Below are 9,348 nucleotides of genomic sequence, written 5' to 3' on the forward strand. Positions count from 1 at the left end.
AGACAAAAAAATGGAACAAAAAAGAGGAAAAATTGTAAATCCAAAAGCATACAAGAAAAGAAGAAGCCAGACGTGGTGGCGCATGCCTGTAATCCCAGCACTTGGGAGGCTGAGGCAGGAGGATCATTACAAGTTCAAGACCAGCCTGGGCTACAAAGTGAGCTCAAGGTCAGCCTGAACTGCAAAGTGAGACCCTGTCTCAAAAAGACAAAAAATAAAAAAATAAAAAAAATGCCTAGACCTGAATGGATAAAAAGAGGTCTGTATATCACAGATTATGGAATGGCACATATGCAGAACTCAGAAAGAAACCTGCAGTCCTAAATAAGGAGTAGCAAATCATATTCAAGTCAAATTTATCCCAGGACTACAAGACTGGTGTAGAAAATCTAGTAACATAACTCACCACCAAACTGATTAAAGAAAAATAGTCAAATGATTATCTTAATGAAGGTAAAAAAAGATCAATCATTAAAATTCGATGCCCAATTATTGGTTAAAAACCTTAGCCACAGGAAATCTTAGTTTAGGAATACAAGGGAACATATTTAATCTATCAAAGATATCTACCAAAAGCACCTACAACTTGGAGAGATGTTGAGAGTTGTTGCTAAAACCAGACACCAAAGCCCGATGTGGTGGCACACACCTGTAATCCCAGTACTTGGGAGGCTGAGGCAGGAGGATCACTATGAATTTGAGGCGAGCCTAGGCTACAAAGTGAGTTAAAGTCCAGGCTGAACTTCAAAGAGAGACTTTGTCTCAAAAAGACACACACGGAGGAGGAGCAAAGATGGCGGATAGATAACAGCTGACTACAGAGGCTCCCTGAGATAGTCAACTTAGAATTCAACATCATACAGAGTGGGGAGCCCCAAACAGAAGGAGATGAATTCTCTCATCCCAAGAAGAAATTAAGGTGACCTGCCGACCATCTGAGGTCCCAACACCACTGGCTGAGGTCCCACTGTGACTTGCCAAGGTCCTGCCACGACTTGCCGAGCCATCCGAAGTCCCACTGCTTTGACTCACTGGAGGCGCAGTTTCATTGAGTTCGGGGGTCAGCAAGCCCAATGGAGGGCTGAATTGGCAGGGTGACTACATTGACCTGTGGTGAATGAGGGGAGTGGAGCCATTCCATAAATAGGGGGGCCCCCGGAGGATGACATTCTGGGATTGAGCAGGACTGGCAAGTACAAGGGGCAGCAGTGACTTCAGTCAGTTGTTCCCTTCCTGAATGGGATTGGTGGAGTGAGCCAGGCCTGGGTCACGTGACCCGGGTGAGACCCAATAGGTTATCTGAAATCAAGTCCCTACAGCGGTGGCACACACTAACCACACTGGCCCAGTGGAGCCTCAGAGGTTTGGCTGGTGTGGAGATGAAGCCCGCACAAAGTAATACAGTAGTGCAGGCCACAGCAGCTTGACTGATCTGGAGGGGAGGAGCCAGCATGCACTGTCCCTGTCTGCAACTCACTAGCACACTGCTGTGGAAAGGGTCACCTCGCCAGCACGCTTCAGAAGAATTGTAACCAACAAAGAAAGAAACTGGGGCCTCCTGGAAGAAGCAAAAAAGATGGGAAGAGGAAGCAACAACAAAAAGTCCCCAGGCCCCAACCCTGAGAACACTGACCCAGGATGGTAAATACAAAGGAGAATGAGAACAGAAAACATGCAATATCAGACACAGCACCAGTGGACATAAAGAGATATATTCGGGACCTCATAGATGAGCTCAAAAGTGAAATATTTAGCCAAGTAAAGCAAGATATAAAAAGATTAATGAAAGAGATACTAAGCACCCCTCAAGCAGATACAGATGGAAGAAGGAGGAAGAACTCAAAGGAGAGAACCATTTGATGAAGAATATAAAGAAAATAAAGAATACATGAAGCTGATTCAAAGAGATCACCAGGAAATTAAAAACTCTATGGAAAGATGGCAAATCAACATGAAAGAAACTAAGGATAGATTATCCAAACTGGAGGACAATTTTGCAATGTGGGAGTATGAAAGGGAAAACTTTTTTTAAAATAACAAGGAAACAAGCAGTAACAATACAAAGGCTAGAAGATGACAAAAGGATCTATAACTTGAGAATAAAGAATGTGAATGAAGAAGCAGGGGTACAAACAAAGGAACTACAAAGGTTATTCACAGAAATAATTAAGGAAAACTTCCCAAACATAGGAAAAGGAAATGATATTCTGATATATGAGGCATACAGAACTCCAGCCACCTACAACCAAAACAGAGCTACACTCAGGCACATAATAAAGATCCCAGAAACTCAATATAAGAACAGAATATTAAAAGCTGTTACAGACAAGAAACAGATAACCTATAAAGGAAGGCCTATCAGAATAATGGCATCCTTCTCGACACAAACCATTAAGTCAAGAAGAGCCTGGGAGCAAAATATTACAAGCCCTGAAAGAAAATAACCTCCATCCCAGATTGATATACCCTGCTAAACTGTCTCTAGACAGTTTAATGGAGAAACAAGTTGCTTCCAAGACAAAGAGGAACTTGGGAAATTTTCAACCACCAATCCAACCCTACAGAGAATATTGCAGGGCATTCTAGAGAGAGAGAAAAGTACTAGGATTCCAGGAACAGTGGCAGAGAGGCCTCAGTGAATGGAGCAGAAAACAGAATGAAGAAGATAAGCAGACAACTGATGGCAAACAAGAGCATAACAGAAACGAGGCAGAAGAGATTTTATTCAAAACTGATATGATTAATAGTATCAAGTCTGAGAGGATAGACAATACACTGAAGATGACAAGACTCTACGATACGTATTCTGGTTTGATAACTGCTGGGTTTTGATGTTCTATACTATATACAAAGTTGTGTTTTTATTAATACTGTTATGTACTGATATATTCAATTATACTATGTCTGGTGATATAGCCAACTCTATTGGAGATAACAAGAGACAACACAGGAACTATGGTAGAACTCTTTGTACAATGGTCTTATATGTTTATTTCATTTCATGTGTTTATAGGAATGTTTTGTTTTGCCTGGCTTTGTTTTGTTTCTCCCTCTAATATAGAAAGGATAGAAATATATGTTAAGAATGCATGTGTAGAATCTATAAACAGTTTATGAGAACTGATCTTATGACACATGATGAAATGAACAGATACTTTGAAGAAAAAGAGACACTAAAGTACCCAGTGCTGATCCTGGAGTGTCATAATGTGAAACCCAGCAATAGTATTATTCTTTGTTCAGAGTGATATTAGCCTGCTTGGGTTTATTCAATCTCAACACAATTGAAGATATGGATAACTGCATGTATGTTTAAGTGTATAAGATTGATAACCATATTTCTAAGTTTTTGTTGGATAGTTGATCAGAACTGGTTGCAGTCTCACTGTTTGAATCCCCACTTTATATGCTCCACTTTAGTATCTTGAATAACTATTTGTAAGAAGACAATCTGTAATCATCAACTAGCGATTTCTCACTGTTTTTTTTTCTTTGAAATTATGTATTATTTCCACCCATTTTCTGTTTTGTTTAGTCTTTCTTTAAATAAAAATTTTTTAAAAAGACACACATACATGCATGCACACACGAAGACCAGACACCAGATAATTCTCTAGAACACCAAGCTGGAGATTGTAACGTTTCCACAAAGATATGAAAAAAATAGAAGGAAAAAAGGGTATAGAAAAAACTCTTGTTAGTTGCAGCTGTAAATTCAACACAGAAAACTCAAAAGAACCTGTGGGAAATTATTACTAAGAAAGTTAACTCAGGTAAGTAGATACAAAACTCACTTGCATTTCTCAAAAGCATTAGCAATTAGAAAACGCAAGATTTTTTTAAAATGTCATTGACAATAGCAACAAGAAAGATTGTGGTTACCTACGCATAAGTAAGCTGGGAATATATCTAATAAAATTATATCCATGTTTTTGGATAAAAGACTGAATACCATAAAAGTACGAGTTCTCCCCCAAATTGTGTAGATTGAGCACAGTTCCAGTGTAACAGACACATGTTTTAATTCTTCTTTATCTAACTGAAAATTAAAAGGGTAGGGACAGATAGTCCCCAAAATCCCTTTCTGTGCTAACACCCTAAGATCTGCAGGGCTCTCAGGAAAGGGGAACCAGGGAAGAGGACACTTGACACTTTGCGTGGCTTCGCTGAGGGAAATAAAAGATACACCTGGCTGGGGTTAGTGTAGAACTCCAGCCAGCCACCTTGGCACCTAACGGGAGGCAAAATGCAAAGCAAATCACGACACGTCCCACACATTATGTAATCACTGTAAACAGCTTTTAAAGGATTACATAAACACGGAAAATATTCACGACGTGCTAAGTGGGAAAAAAATTGTATGCATTCTAATTACAATTCTTACAAACACGAGATGCAGGCGGCAGAGCTACTTAAACTCTGACGTTTTACCTGAAGGCCTGCCTTGTTGGCCTGGGCTTTGTTTTTAGTTGTTAACTAACAGTGAAAAGTCTGGGGCGCAGGGGAGAATGAAAAAACAAAAGCAAAAAAAAAAAAAAAAAAGTCTGGAGATTTCACATAAATATTCAGATCTCTAGGTTTTCTTGAAAAATGTAAAGAAGGACCAAACTGGGCCAAAGGTTCCACTTGGCAGCCCTGCCAGGAGCTGGTCAGTGACACCGGAGGAAGCCTGGCCCTCTGTGGCTGGCCTGTGTCCACCCATTCTTCCTCCCTCATCTTGCAAGCTTGTGGCACATGGTGGGCCACATCGCTTCAGTCTGTTGCACTGCTGTTCCATCATCTAGAACGTCTTTCCACCTCCCTCACCTGTCAAGCAACTTGACCCTCCTCAGGGCCTCCACACAAGAATTGGTTCTCATAAAATATTCCTGAAAGACAGGAGTCTGCCTGGGGAGCTGTCCCTGCATCCCATCCCCAGGAGATCACTCTATCTCTCCTTGTAACTGTCCTCTACCTGTACCAAATGACTACTCCACAACTGGAACTGCACTGTTTTGTTTTAGGAAATCCCAGCTTACGATGCAGGCTCAAGGGACTCAAGATGCTGTCACGGGTGACAGTAAAATAATTGTCAGCCCATGGTGATGAGAGTGCTCATTATATCCCTTTAATTCTGACATAAGTCCTGCAAGTGGAAACACAGGAGACAGTGGCCACAGGAAGGTGGGGCTACCTGCGCTCCCTGGGAAGGTCCTCTGGGCCACCAGCCAGCCTGGGAAGGCCCTCGGGGCCTCAGGGCTCAGGGCCCGCCACTCTCCCTACATGGCAGGCAGTTGAGGTCATGGGAATCACTGCTCAGCTTTTCGGGACCGGGGAATCAGCCTCTCGGATCTGGCTGGGAAACATAATCAGCTCAGCAGGGAGAAATAGCATGAGCAGGACTGAAGGACCAGAGTACTGGGATTCAGGGAACCTGGGGGCTTCCAGACAGGGCTCACGTGTGCGTCGAGGAGCCTGGGAGGTCTGTGGTTTTGCCTGGCTTCTGGGAGTGTCACCAGGTCCTGATCTGTCTGTAGCAAGCAAGGCTCCATTCCAGCTCTGCAGCTTCCAAACTTACGTGGCTCTGCTCCCAGGCCCCATTCACAGCCCACTCTACCTCTAGGCCCTGCTTTGTGGGTATCAGGTATGGGATGCTGCCTGCCTGAGGTTGGGGTCCCATGAATGGGAGGTGAAGGTCAAGGAGTGGCCCACAAGACTGGCTTAGGGTCCCAGGACACTGCCCTACCACCCGCTCTGCCTGAGCCGCCCCCACACGGTTAAGTTCTATCCTTAGTGGAGACACGCAGAGCTGTGGTGACTCGCAGACATGGCAGAGGGGTTTAACAGGGGTCTGCTCTTGTTCAAGCACATGCATGTGGGTGGCCTGCTAGGGCCAGAGCAGAGCCATGGCCCCTGTACTGGCACATAGCCACAAACCTCACTGGCCATCTACAGTGAACTGGGTCCCACCTGCACTTTTCGAGTCAGGAGCCGAGGCGGATGGGTGTCATCTCTGGACTTAGGCACAGAGCCCAGATGCTAGGACAGTACGTGGAAGAGCAGCACCCAGAACTGGGTCCTGGCTGGCAGTCAGCTCTGTGCACTGTGCTTTGCTCCTGCCCTCCCACAGGAAGCCAGAGGGAAGGCAACCACCTGGGCCAGCACTGAGAGATGATCAAGGCCTCTGCAGGCCTGTTCCCTGTCCTAATTGTTCCCTATTGGTGCCTCAGCTTCTGTATCCTGCCCCTACCTCAGAACGAAAGAGATGGGGTCCCAGTTATTTAGACCACCATCTGGCCTCTGGGCACCCCATTGCACTACCTAGCAAGCTCATTGGCCAGAAGAGAGCCATGTGCATCCCGCAGCCTTTAAAAATGGTGACCTCAAGAAAGCTTGCAAACCACCATGCATGTGGGTACTCTCAGGACTGTGGTACCTCCCAATACTCAGGTCATCTGGCCAGCACCCAGGGTCAGTCCAGAAGGTGTGGCTGGCTCCCTCCCTGCACAGGCTCTGGTCAAATCCCTGCCGCTCTTTGGGCCTCGATGTCCTTATATGGAAGATGGCCTGGGAGAGGGCATCTCTTACAACTTTCTGAGCTTACAAAATACTTAAGACAGCCCCTTGTCACTCACAGGGATGATCAGATGACATTTACCTGGCCATTTGGAGTTGATCTCACTGTAGATAGCAGATCCAAAAAGAGTTCTGAGACCAAGAGGCCAGGGGGCATGTGATATGGCCAAGACAAGCCAAGGAGGACGAGGCTCTGAGTTGAGTAGTCTGGAGAGCCCCATCCTCATTTCTCACTGGGAGTCTGGGGTCAGTCTGGCTTGGCTGACCAGGCCCAGGGCCCTGAGAGTGAGGCTCCAGTCCACAGCAGCCAGCTCCTCCCGCTTTGCTCCTGAGCGCAGGCTGAGGAAGCCTCCACTCCTCTGGCCCAAAGCTCTTTCCAAAAGCAGGGCCCAGGAGACAACATCCTGGGGCTCATGAAGACCCAGATGATGGCTGGATCCCAGGGGCTGGCAGGGATTGTCATTTCAGGCCTGGGCACAGAGATGCTGTGAGCTGGAGTGTGGGCCGGGAAGGAACGCCAGGTCTGCACTGTCCCCAGTGCCACCCCACTCCCTGCTGAGTTGTCCCTCCACAACCATGCACATCACTGGCACTCAGTAAACAAGGCAGTGGGGGCCTCAGAGTGACTGTGAGTGAAGATGAGTGTGTCTGGCCGTGGAGGCATCGGTGGCCAAGCCCAGGTCTACTTCGCTCGTGGGAAAGCAATGCACAGGTTGGTAGGGCAGCTTTGGTGTCCAGGATGATTGTGTGCACCTCAGGGAGAGTTCACGATCACACAGGTTTCTCTTGAAGACTCTGCCATGGTCAAGGCATCCCCCATTTCAGTCCCCCATCTGCCTATGCCCAGATCTCTCCTTGGACTCATTTATCTGTAGAAGAGAAATGCTAAGCTGCATTCCACACCACACAGTTCTATCACAGCCAGAGCACAAATGACAGTTTTTTAAAACCACTCTTTTTTTTTTTTTTTTTTTTTTTTTTTGTCTTTTTCCTTTTTATCAGTACCGGGAATCGAACTCATGACTGCCTGCTTGCAAGGCAGGAGCTTATGCCGCTAAGCTAAATCCCCAGCCCCATAAAACCACTCTTTTTATGTTACCAAAGTCTGTCTGCATTGCAGCTGCATTTGAATTCTTGTAGGGGAGCAGCGTTCCTTTATGGGGTAAACGTGGATCCTTGCAGTTACACCATGGGCGTTCCAATGGTCTGCACCTCTTGGCCGCTATGGATGGTGCTACCGTGAACATTTGATTACCAACCTTGCAGGAACAGCTGTTTGGAACTCTCTGGGGTCACATGTAGGGACGGAATTTCTGGGTCAGCTGCTTATCCTGTGTCAACCTCTGTTTTCATTGTTTTCCCTTTTTAGGCTCCCATTTCCCCAAATCTGGAGCTCTGTCTTCCCTAGTCAGATCACTTTGATACACACTCTCTGGGTCTGGGTAATCAGACCTCTTTGGGACCCTCCACCAAAGCCCAAAGATGCTGGAGCTGCCACTGCTATAAAGGAAGCCCCAGGCGCTCCCCTTGGAATACTGGGGGCCATAGCCAGGGACCCCTTCGTCCTACTGTCTTCTCATGGCTTCCCCTTGCCTTTTACTGTCAGGATAAGGTGCAAGGAAGGCCTCTCAATTTGCAGGGCCCACTGCCCATATAGATCACAGCCCAGGACAGGGGCTACTGTCCTCCTTCGGGGTCTACAGAGTGACCCTGCTGAGCCTAGGGGGAGTTCGAGATGCTGGTTAAGGCACAGACTTTCTTGCCTGTGACGTGAAGAGGAGCCCGGATGTTAACAAGCCCGAGTCCATGAGTCTGATCATAGGTTTCCTCCAAAAAATGGGATGTGCACTGATCAATGGAGAAGAAATTGGAGCCTGGAAGGTGCTGAGAGGTCTCCGTATCACCGTGGGGCTCAGCTCCAGGAGAATGGGAAAGAGATGCAACGGGGTGCCACCCCCATGCCCACTTCCAGACCACTGCCGATGGCTTGAGGGTTAAAAATGCCAAGGAACTACAGAGTGACCAGACTGGGGTAGGACTGAAAGCAGAGCCTGGTTGGAAGTCAGAGGTGGGGGAGGGAAGGCCCATCCTATGTTGCACTGACCAGGGGGACCAAGAGGCAGGATGGTGATCAGCACCCAGAAAATAGTTTAAAAGAACAAATACTGGGATACAGAAATGTGAACATCTGCAACAAGTCTTTACGGAGCCTTTCAGTGCTGGAGACACTGGGCCAAGATTGTAACGTATGTCCTGTCATTAAGTTTCCCCAGCAGTTGGGAGGCACGTAGATTGTTGTCCTTGTCATTCAGAGGCATAAACTGAGGCTCAGAGAAGTGAAGTCTCTTGCCTAAAGTCCCAGAGAGCCCAAATGCTTATGGGCACCAGGCTGTCCATAAGCCTGGGGGTCCAGAGACCCCCAGGAATCTGTCATTCACTGTGTGGTAACCAGGTGAACTGCAGACACACACAGCTGGGTCTTTTCAAGGACTGGTTGGTGTCACCAGTCATTATAAAACTAGGAACAGGAAGGACATGAGGACAGATTTTTCTCAGTATTTCATAAAGTCTGTGCTTAAAGATAGAAAATGCAGCTATGATACTGGGTTCCTGGTTACCCACAGAGAGACAGGACAACACAACTGTCACACATCCAGAACTTTGGAGTGTGAAGTCTCACCTCACTTATTAGGGAACATGGCCTTGGGGACACCTGTCACTCTGCCCAAGCCATTGATTCCTTCTCTGTCAAAAGTGACACCAGTAGATTGAACCCTGGTTTCCAAAAGCTGT

Source organism: Cavia porcellus, unplaced genomic scaffold (assembly GCF_034190915.1).
Source record: "Cavia porcellus strain 051 isolate PalLab524CR breed Dunkin Hartley unplaced genomic scaffold, mCavPor4.1 scaffold_17, whole genome shotgun sequence".
Taxonomy (NCBI): domain Eukaryota; kingdom Metazoa; phylum Chordata; class Mammalia; order Rodentia; family Caviidae; genus Cavia; species Cavia porcellus.